General features: G+C 46.2%; 1 protein-coding gene across 1 annotated transcript in view; it reads left to right on the top strand.

Moving 5' to 3' along the window:
- The first annotated feature begins 6,676 nt into the window (after positions 1-6,676).
- Positions 6,677-10,581, top strand: part of KIAA1210 (KIAA1210 ortholog) — a 148,247-nt gene continuing 144,342 nt past the window's right edge. Inside the window, exon 1 of the mRNA XM_036839843.1 lies at positions 6,677-6,896. The gene's annotated coding sequence lies outside the window, so the exon portion shown is untranslated. The remainder of the gene's footprint in view (positions 6,897-10,581) is intronic.

The raw sequence follows: 10,581 nt of genomic DNA, 5'->3' as shown, positions 1-10,581 counted from the left end.
GAAAAGCATGGAAAAAAGTTGGGAAGAAAAAAAGTGTGGGTCTGCAGTTACTAAGAAATGGCTTCTGTTTACTTGTTCATGACTGTGAAAGTCTAGATTCTATTTTCCCTTCTTTCTTTATCTTTATTATATTTTTGCTCTATTCATATTTGGACAGGTTTGTTGGGGTCAGTATGCCTAAGTGACTGTGTCTGGGGAACAGGCAGACATTTTGGAAAATTTTCCAGGAATCCAATTTTAGGAAAACTGGAAAACCAAAAGTAGATTATTGCTGTTTTAAGCTACTAAAAAAAAAAAAAAGGATATAATGATGGTGAGTCCTAGAGTATTACAATGTTAGACCCAAAGTACAGAGATTATCTAGCCCAATTCCCCCTCGTTTTACAGCTGGAGAAACCGAGCCCCAGAGAAGTAAAATCAATCACTCTATTCACGAGCGACAACTACTGAACCCGCAAGCCACAACTACTGAAGCCCGCACGCCTAGAGCCTGTGCTCCGCAACAAGAGAAGCCACCGCAATGAGAAGCCCCCGCACCGCAATGAAGAGTAGCCCCCGCTCGCTGCAACTAGAGAAAGCCCGCATGCAGCAACAAAGACCCAACACAGCCCAAGATAAAGAAATAAATTTATTAAAAAAATAAAAATTAAAAAAATGCTTAGGAGTTAACCAAAGATTAACTTATACAATTGTAAGTTATATAATTAACTTATACAATGAAAACCACAAAACATTGCTGAAAGAAATTACAGAAGACACAAATAAATGGAAATACAAACCAAGGTCATGGATTGGAAGACAATATTGTTAAGACATCAATACTTCCCAAAGTGACCCACAGATTAAATATAATCCCTATGAAAATCCAAATGACATTTATTGGCAGAAAGAGAAAAACAGTTCCTAAAATTCATATGGAATCTCAAGGGCCTCTGAATAGCTAAAACAATCTTGAAAAATAACAGAGCTGAAGGACTCACACTTGTTGATTTCAAAACTTACTGCAAAGCTACAGTAATCAGAACAGCGTGGTACTGACATAAAGACAGACATAGACCCATTAAACCAAATAGAGAACCCAGAGGTAAACCCTCACATGTATGGTCAAATGATTTTTGACAAGAGTGACAAGACCATTCCATGGGGAAAGAACAATCTTCTCAAGAAATGGTGCTGGGAAAACTGGATATCTACATGTAAAAGAATGAAGTTGGACCCTTACCTAACACTGTGTACAAAAATTAACTAAAAATGGATCAAAGACCTAAATATATGACCTAAAACTATAAAACTCTTAGTGCAGAAGTTTGAATTAAACTCCTTAGTTCGTGTCTCATCATTTGAGCCTCAAAAGGTATATCTGTTGTTTCATTTGTTTACTCATTTTTGCTTTATTCCCTGCACCCATAATCAGTTGAATGTATTTAATGACTAACCTTTTATTTATGTGTTTTTTTTTAAAACAGCTCCATTCAGTTTTAATTTACATGTCATAATATTCATTCATTTGAAAATATATAATTCAGTGATTTTTAGCAAATTTATGGAGCTGTGCAAACACCACCACAATCTAGTTTTAGAACATTTCCATCGCCCCCAAAGGATCCCTTTTGCCCATATGCAGTCAGTGCCCCTCCTATTACTAGTGCCAGGCAATCACTAATCTGCTTTCTGTCTATAGATTTGCCTTTTCTGGACATTTTATAGAAATAAATGACTGCAATATGTAAAAAAAAAAAAATCAATCACTCTAGGCCACACAGCTATTAAAGGCAGAGTCTGCACTAAATTTAGGTCTCCTGATTGCTAGGCCACTGTTTTATAAAACTTCTGAAACCCTTTAAAATCAATTAATTAATCCTTGTAAGAACTCAGTGAAGTAGGTTAGTGTTATTTATTCTGACTTTAGAGCCATTTACTGAAAAAGTGATTAGATGTCTGGAAGCCAAAACTGATTCTACTGTAATTAAACATGTTTTTAATCACTCCAAAAAGAACAGACTATTAAGTAGGCTTATCATCTTAGGAATTAACTCTCAGTTTCTTGCACAACCAGTTTAAAGATCACCACTCTCACCCGGCATCTTAAATTCCTTTTATATTAGGCGTAAAGCCTGTATTTTCGTGGTAAGATTAAGCAAACACATAGCCCTTAGATTAGCTGTGTCTCAGTGCTCTTCTAGTCCTCAGCAAATGAGTGAGCGGGGGATGGGGAGTGTGCCGCTGCTGGACTTGCATAAATTATTAGAATGTATCTATTTGCCTCTTGGTTTTCCTTCCAAATGACTTCCTTCGGCTGCAATTTCTTTTTGGCCCTTTTGCTATGTGGAATAAGCAGGGGACACACAATAAATTTCTTTATGTAATTTATTGTGGTAATTATGTCTGAATATGATAAAATAGTTTGCCAAAGCAGACTTTAATTAAGATTTGCATAGAAGATTCTTTAATCACTAAAGCAAATAAGTTGGAATGTTGAGTTCACAGTTGGAATGGCAGTGGTTGTATTATAGAGCTAGGGAGTCGGTGGGTTTGGAGTTCAGGGCCCCTTGTCTTTCCTTTCTCAGATTGCCTTGCTTCTAGTATTCACTGCTCTCATGCTGTCAGCTTTGGCATTCCACCAGAGCTTGTCCTTTCCAAAATGTATCTCTAGTGCCAAAATTATTTCCTGCCACCATGAAAATGCCCAGGCCCCCAGTTCCCTGATCTCAGCCAGCAGGAGACAAGGGATTAGAGACAGAGTGGAAAGAAACCTTGGAAAGCATCTCATTTGATTTTATAGATGGGGAAACCGAGGCCTAGAGTGGCATGGTCATGTGTCCAAGGTTAATAGCAGAGCTGGAATTCAAATACCCTGAGGAATGATTTAACCTAGGTGAGTCTTAGCTTCCCCCCCTGTAAAATGGAAATCAAGATATTTACTCAGGTTACTATGAGGATCAAATACAACAAAATAAATGAAAACACTTTGAAAAGTGCTGTTTGTACAGGTACCTTAAATTTTTTTTTTCCTATTAAGCTATGCTGCTTACCTTATACTAAGGGTTGATAACTAATAAACGTTAGCATGTGGATCTTCCAAGTGCGATCTGCATTTTGAAAGAGGAGGTCCTGAGGACACATCTAACCCTAGAGGGAAAAAATGGACAGAGAAGCATTGCAGGTGCCCCTCAAAGCACTTAGCTGGGCAAAGCCATATATTTTAGCGGTAAGAACAAAGCCTGCTTTCAGAGGCCAGGGAGCTAAGAACTTTGTAAAGAACCTGAAAAACTGCCCACACAGTCATTCTAGCATCTTGGGTGGGGTTTGATTACATTAGCTTAAAAGCCCCCTTTAACACTGGAGTTCTGTAATTGTGTGATTCTAGTTGATTCATTTTTACAGCATACAGTCCTGTTCATGTGCTTTCTCTTCAGACCCAGAAACATGAACACCTATAATATGTCACAAATTGCTGTCCTGATCTTATTGTATATACATTTTTTATTGAGATATAATTAACATATACACATATTGTGTAAGTTGGAGGTGTACAATGTGGTTTAATTTATCCTGATCTTAAAAAAAAAGAAAAAGCAAAAGAAAAAAGGACCCAACACACTCACACGATAAGCACATACACACACGCAGAACACTTTAACAAGCTGGGTTTTTGTAAGTTAATGTAAACATGAAGGAAAAGGGCCACAACCTCTGGCCTTCAAACTGCCAACCTTAATGGAGTAAGTTTGATTATTACTTAATGATACTTGGCAAGGAAGAAAATCCCGGTCTCAGTCTCCACCAACCCTTCAGTTATTTGGATGAGATGAAGTCCAAACCAATCATTGCAATCGGTGGCCTGCTGTCTGTGTAGCAATGTGAATGGAAGCAGAATTGTTACATTCTACTTGGAAGCACCTGATGGAGGGATCAAATAATATTTTTTTAAAATCACATGTTTATGCCCCCCATATAAACATGTGATTCAATGAATGAATAAAATACACCAGTGTGATTTACAACAGCGAAGACATAGAAGCAACCTAAGTGTCCATCAACAGATGAATGGATAAAGAAGATCTGGTGTATATATACAATGGAATATTACTCAGCCATAAAAAGAGTGAAATATTGCCATTTGCAGCAACATGGATGGACATAGAGATTACTATATTAATTGAAGTAAGTCAGGCGGAGAAAGACAAATATTATATGATATCACTTATATGTGGAATCTAAAGAAATAATACAAATGAACTTATTTATAAAACAGAAACAGACTCACAGACATACAAAACAAACTTATGGTTACCAAAGGGGAAAGGGGGGGGAGGGATAAATTATGAGTTTGAGATTAACAGATACATACTATTGTATATAAAATAGATAAACGAGGACTTACTGTATAGCACAGGGAACTATATTCAATATCTTGTAATAACCTATAATGGAAAAGAATCTGAAAAAGAATATATACATATATATATATATATATATATATATATATATATATATAAAACCAAATCACTTTACTGTACACCTGAAACTAATACAATATTGTAAGTCAACTATACTTAAATAAAAAAAAAATACATCAGTGTGTTGTAGGTCAGGATTAGGAGGGTAGGAAGCAGGTTATTCCAGACTTTGTATCAAAGGCATAGACGTGTTGGAGACCATGGCTCATTTGAGAAACAACAGGGAGTTTTTGATCTGAAGTGTAGAGTGCTCTGTGGTGGAGGTGGAACCACTGGAAATGAGGCTGCAAGGCCAGATCACCAAGGGTTTTATATGCTTTGCCATGGGTTTTGGATCTTATCCTGAAAGCAAAGGAGGGCAGAAAGGAAGTAGAAAAGGATTCGAAGCTGGGATGGGCTTTGAAGTTGGAGTGTGGTGGCATGATTATATTTGTGTTTTAGCGACAACTCTGGCTTCTGGTGTAAAATGGATAAGGAGAGGATCTTTGGAAGGCCACCCAGGAGGGTGCAAGGCTAGAGGCAAGCGGCCCCGTTACGAGGCTCTTTGGTAGTTGTGCAAACAGGATGGGGGCCGGAGCAAGGCAGTGGTAGCAAGCAGAGTTGGAGAGAGATTTAGGACGGAATGAGCAGGCAAAGAGGTCTCAGTAGAAGAGAGTGAAATTAGTACCCCCGCCCCCAAGCAAAACCCAATGACATTTACCAGCTAACCAAGTAGAAAACAGACCCTTGTGGTAGCAGCAGCAGTGAGAAATAGCCCCGGGGTGAGTTGACAATAAATCTAATATGCATCAACCATGTGATATGGCAGTCAGGAAAGCAAATGCCATCCTTAAGAAGCTAGAGTAGAAGAGTCTAGTGGCTGGACAAGGGACACGATCAGGCAGAAGCGTCTGTGCCCTGGGATTGGGGCGATGGGGCCGGGGGAGGTTAGACTCAGTTCCTGCTTTCTACTTTTGAAGATATAAGGGAATTGGCTTAAACTCGAAGCAGAGCCTTGAACCCAGGTCTTTGGAGCAGACTCTAGTCTGGAAGAATTGTGGGGCCGGAAGACTTGTCTTCCAATTGTTGGACCACCATGGGGAAGAGGGGCAAAGCTGGCTTTGCGTGAAGTTACCAGAGGGCCGGTTTCACTCAGCCTCAAGCCACGAGGCAGAGACCCAAGCGGTGGTCTGTGGAGCCAGTGAGTCCTTGTCATTGGAAGTTGTTCAGACTAGAGGGCAGGGACCCTGTACGTGGGAGAACAAAACCAAAAGCCCAAAGCAAAAACAACCAGTGCGAGGATAGAGTCAGTCGATGACCTTCGAGGTTCTTGCTGACCCTGTGATGTGTAAGTGCTGGCCGAGCGCGTGTACATTTCTCAGCAGTCCTGCCTCAGGGATGAGGTGGATAACGGTACCTCTCTTGTTCGCTTTTTTTTTTTTTTTAAATAAATTTATTTATTTATTTATTTTAGCTGTGTTGGGTCTTCATTTCTGTGCGAGGGCTTTCTCCAGTTGCGGCAAGCGGGGGCCACTCTTCATCGCGGTGCGCGGGCCTCTCACTATCGCGGCCTCTCCTGTTGCGGAGCACAGGCTCCAGACGCGCAGGCTCAGTAGTTGTGGCTCACGGGCCCGGTTGCTCCCCGGCATGTGGGATCTTCCCAGACCAGGGCTCGAACCCGTGTCCCCTGCATTGAGCAGGCAGATTCTCAACCACCGCGCCACCAGGGAAGCCCTGTTCGCTTTCTTATACTACTTTATTCAAAGCAAATAGGTCGTGTGGAGGTCGGCAGACCAGGTGGGCTGCAGCCTCTAAATCACTGTAATTCCGTCCAGGGGTGGGGGGTGGCGGGGAGCCTGGCAAAGCCTTGCAACCGTCAAGAGCAACAGCGCAGTGGGATAAACTTTGGCTGGGGCTTTGCCTCACGAGAGGGGCGGGGTTACTTGAATGGGTCCTCAGGAGAAGGCGATTGGCCCCAGGGGAATCGAAGGGGCGGGACTAGTCTATTGTTGCCATTGGTCCTGCGGGCAAGTTGAGGGATGGCAGCGAGGGGGGCGGAGCCCGCGAGGGGAGGCAACTGACTTGGCGAGAGCCCACAGAGGGGAGCGAGAGGGCCGGCCGGCGGGCGAGCCCGCAGCCGGGAGCCGGGAGTCGGCAGCCTGGAGCCGGGAGTCGGCTGCGCGAGCTCGCCAGGGCCGCAGGGGGGCGAGGGGCGCACGGGGCGTTGGCACCGGGACGCGCGCCTGCGTCGCCGACTTGGATGCGGCGGGGACGCTTCTGCGCCCCGTGCGCTCGACGCGAGCCGTTCAACAGCTGGCCTCGCGGGCTACAGTCGCAGGGAGCGACTGGGAGGTTTGCAGGTTGAGACTGCGGCGACTGGAAAGAGGCGGCGGCAGCGGCAGTCCGGGTACCCCAGCGGAGACCAGAGTGGAGACACAGCGGCTTCCCAAGCTCCCGGTAAATGCCCTCCGCTCTGCTTGCAGAGCAGCAGCCACGTCCCGCTGCGTCTCGGCCGGCCAGCCGGCCGGCTGGCCGGCCGGCCTGGTCTACGGGAGCTGGGTGCCTGCAGACAGGGCCACTCCGGACCCTCGGCGGGGATTGGGGAGGGGATGCTCAGGAGACCCGGGTCGCTCCGCCAGCCCCTGCAGAGTCAGAGTTTCCAGAGATGCGCCTGGGCTCTTCCCCTGGTCCTCTCCCTTCACCCTAGACCTTGCCGCAAGTCCCCCGGTCCTGCCGCCGCACTAGGGGGCGCTCTGGCACCCACTCAAGGGCTCGCTTTGGCCGCTGCTCCCGCCGAGGTCACTCGTGGCATTCCCCTGGGGTACGCTGGCGGTGGCATCCCGCTAACGGGAACTGAAGGTGCCCTCTCCTGTTTGGTCCACACGCCAAGGGCCGGGCGCTCCGCTTCCTCCCCTGCTCCTGTGCATTCATCCAATTATTAATCAGCAGCAGGGCGCCGCCGCCCCCGCCGAACTGTGACCCGGTCCTTGGCTTCAGGGATTTGTCGAGAGTCTCGCTTGAGGTTTCCAGCGCGGGTGGAATAAAACTGTTCCCAATCTGACTGGGGTAGCAGGGCCCACCCACGGTCACGGGGTCCTGAGCTTGGGTTGGGGTCCTGAGCTTGCTTCCAGAGAGGAAGCAAGTTGGAGAGGCCCATGCTGTAGGAGAAACTGCCATCCCCGAATGCGGGGCAATCAGGTAGTCTTGGTCCTTGGGACTCGCATCTTCTTTACATTTGGTCTCCTGCATTTTGCGATTTTTTTAAAAGCCAGCCACTACCGGAGAACTTTTGAATGCTGCTAAACTCCGAGGAGTGAGTTTTATTGGAACACCGGGTTCCAGCATGAGGACTGGTTACCCTTTGGACTTTTTCACTTTCTCTGTGTCTTTTCTAGATTGAGAATAAGGTCTCAAAGATCAGACCCATTTTGCCCTGTTCTTCTACCTGCCTCTGATCTAACTTTGGAACTTCATGCTGTTGAGAGCGTAAACTTGTGCAGGGATAGGGCTCAGTCTTCATGCTGAGAAAACCACTCTTGGGGATAATATAGTTGGGATTTCTCCAGTTCTGAGTTTTTTGTTTGCTTTTTAAAGAATGTGGCATTCCAGTAGTAACATTTTTCTTTTTTTTTTTAAAGGATATTTATTTTACTTTTTTTAAAAAGGAATTCCTTTATTTTTATTATTTATTTATTTATTTATTTATTTATTTTTGGCTGTGTTGGGTCTCCGTTTCTGCGCGAGGGCTTTCTCTAGTTGAGGCAAGCGGGGGCCACTCTTCATCGCGGTGCGCCGGCCTCTCATTATCGCGGCCTCTCTTGTTGCGAAGCACAGGCTCCAGACGCGCAGGCTCAGTAGTTGTGGCTCACGGGCCTAGTTGCTCCGTGGCATGTGGGATCCTTCCAGACCAGGGCTCGAACCCGTGTCCCCTGCATTGGCAGGCAGATTCTCAACCACTGCGCCACCAGGGAAGCCCAGTAACATTTTTCTGTGCCCTGTTTCTTTGTTTGGGAGGGAGTCCCTCAAAGCATGGAGTGACTTGAAGCATGGAGTAACGGTACATGAAGATATTTTTACTTTGGCCCTTGTTAAGCACAGAGAAAGTGGCAAGCGGAATAGACCCGCTGGCACGGGTGCCCAGGGATGCCAGCTATCATGTATATCAGAGGATGGGTAGGGCTGACTGGAGGTGGAGTAACATGGGGGGAGGGGCAGAGCCAGCAGAGACCATCTTGGCTCCTGTGATGGGGCATGAGATTTCCATGTAGTCCCAGCCAAAGAGCACACCTGCAGTGTGGCCCATTTGTCTGGGTTCCCTGTCATACACTCATGCAAAGAGAGTGGCCTTTGACTGGCTTCATGTGTCATCTTCAGCATCAGAAGGAAAGGCGAGGCGCAGAGATTTGGGAATATGAAGGTAATGGTGGTGGCAGTGGTGGTATGTGTGTGTGTGTCTGAGGGAGAGAGATTTGTTTCAGATGCTGAAGCAGCTGTCTGCCACGGAGACTGGCTACGTGTTTGTCTTCCCAGCATGCATTCCTGCCTTTGCTAGAGAGAGGGACTTTCGCTGAGTTGTTCCAGAGCCAGTGTGGTGTTACTTGTGCAACTCTCTCAGTGTCCCCTTTGGGCCTGTGTCAGTTCGATGTTACGTCCAACATGCTCCTGGAACTTTAAGATGCTTTAAAGCAAGCTGGAGGCTGAGGTAGACTAATGCTTGGGGCACAGTCTGAGCAGACGTGGACTGCATGGAATCCAGTGGTGTTTTGCTCAGAAGAGACAGCGTAAGGGCTGGACCACTTACAGAGAAGAAGGTCAGCCATAATAATAATAAGCTCACCTTAATTGAGCACTTATGAGCGTTAAATACTTTCTTGCATCATTTTCCTTAAACCTTCAAAAATTCTGTAAGGTAGGCACTATTATCACCTTCTGAAGCTCAAAGAGGTTAGGTAAATCACCCAGCTGGTCAATGGCAGAGGTGGGATTTGAACCGGGGTCTGGTTGACACCACCCCTTGAGCTCGAAAGCATTTTACTGTTTCATGTCACAGAGGAGGTTTCATAAATGAGGTGGGATGTGAGCAAGGCTTTAAAGGGTGGGTGGGACTTACGTAGGGAGAGAGGACATTTGGTGAGAGGGGGTGGACATGTCTGAAGGAACTCAAGGGAGACTGGCCCAACTAGAATGGGGGGTAGACACAGGGCATGATGAAATATAAGGCTGGTGAGGTGGGGTGGAGTCGTGTTCTGGAGAGCCTTGAAAGGAACTTGTGACTTGATGCAGTAAGAATGAGGGAGAAGTTGAGAATTTTTGAGCAAAGAAGAGCAAGGCAAAGCCAGTCATAATCCCTTGGTGTGCCCTATCTGGGTCCCTGAGGCCATCCCTGCCTTGCTCTTTCTTGAGAACCTTGCCCAGTTTTTTTGTTTCTGTTTTTGTTTTGTTTTGTTTTTTTGGCTGCATTGGGTCTTCGCTGCTGTGCGTGGGCTTCCTCTAGTTGCCTAGTTGCGGCGGGTGGGGGCTACTCTTCATTGCAGTGCGCGGGCTTCTCATTGCGGTGGCTTCTCTTGTTGCGGAGCATGGGCTCTAGGCTTGCGGGCTTCAGTAGTTGCAGCCTGTGGGCTCAGTAGTTGTGGCACACGGGCCCTAGAGTGGGCGGGCTTCAGTAGTTGCGGCACGTGGGCTCAGTAGTTGTGGCTCGCGGGCTCTAGAGTGCAGGCTTAGTAGTTGTGGTGCACGGGCTTAGTTGCTCCACGGCATGTGGGATCTTCCTGGACCAGGGATTGAACCCTTGTCCCCTGCATTGGCAGGCGAATTCTCAACCACTGCGCCACCAGGGAAGTCCAGCATATTTAACTCTTGTTTTAAAATTTCCCGAACCTCTGGGGAGCACTGGGTACATGTAACCAAGAAGAAGGAGCAAGCTAGGGGTCCAGGGTCAAGTTCAGCCCTAGATGGGTGTGCTTCAGCCTGTACAGTATTTTAAAAAGCAATTGAATTAGGGACCAACGTTGAAAAACCAAAGAGCCCAATAAAAATCAGGATTTTAAGCTTCTCTTGAAATGACAGAAGACTTGGTCAGGGTTTCGCTAGGCAGGGCTGTGCAGTGCTGACTTCTTAGCCGGGGGCATGTCCCCCACGTCCT

The sequence above is a fragment of the Balaenoptera musculus genome, chromosome X (assembly GCF_009873245.2).
Source record: "Balaenoptera musculus isolate JJ_BM4_2016_0621 chromosome X, mBalMus1.pri.v3, whole genome shotgun sequence".
Lineage (NCBI taxonomy): Eukaryota > Metazoa > Chordata > Mammalia > Artiodactyla > Balaenopteridae > Balaenoptera > Balaenoptera musculus.
This window is presented reverse-complemented; position numbering and strand designations above follow the sequence as displayed.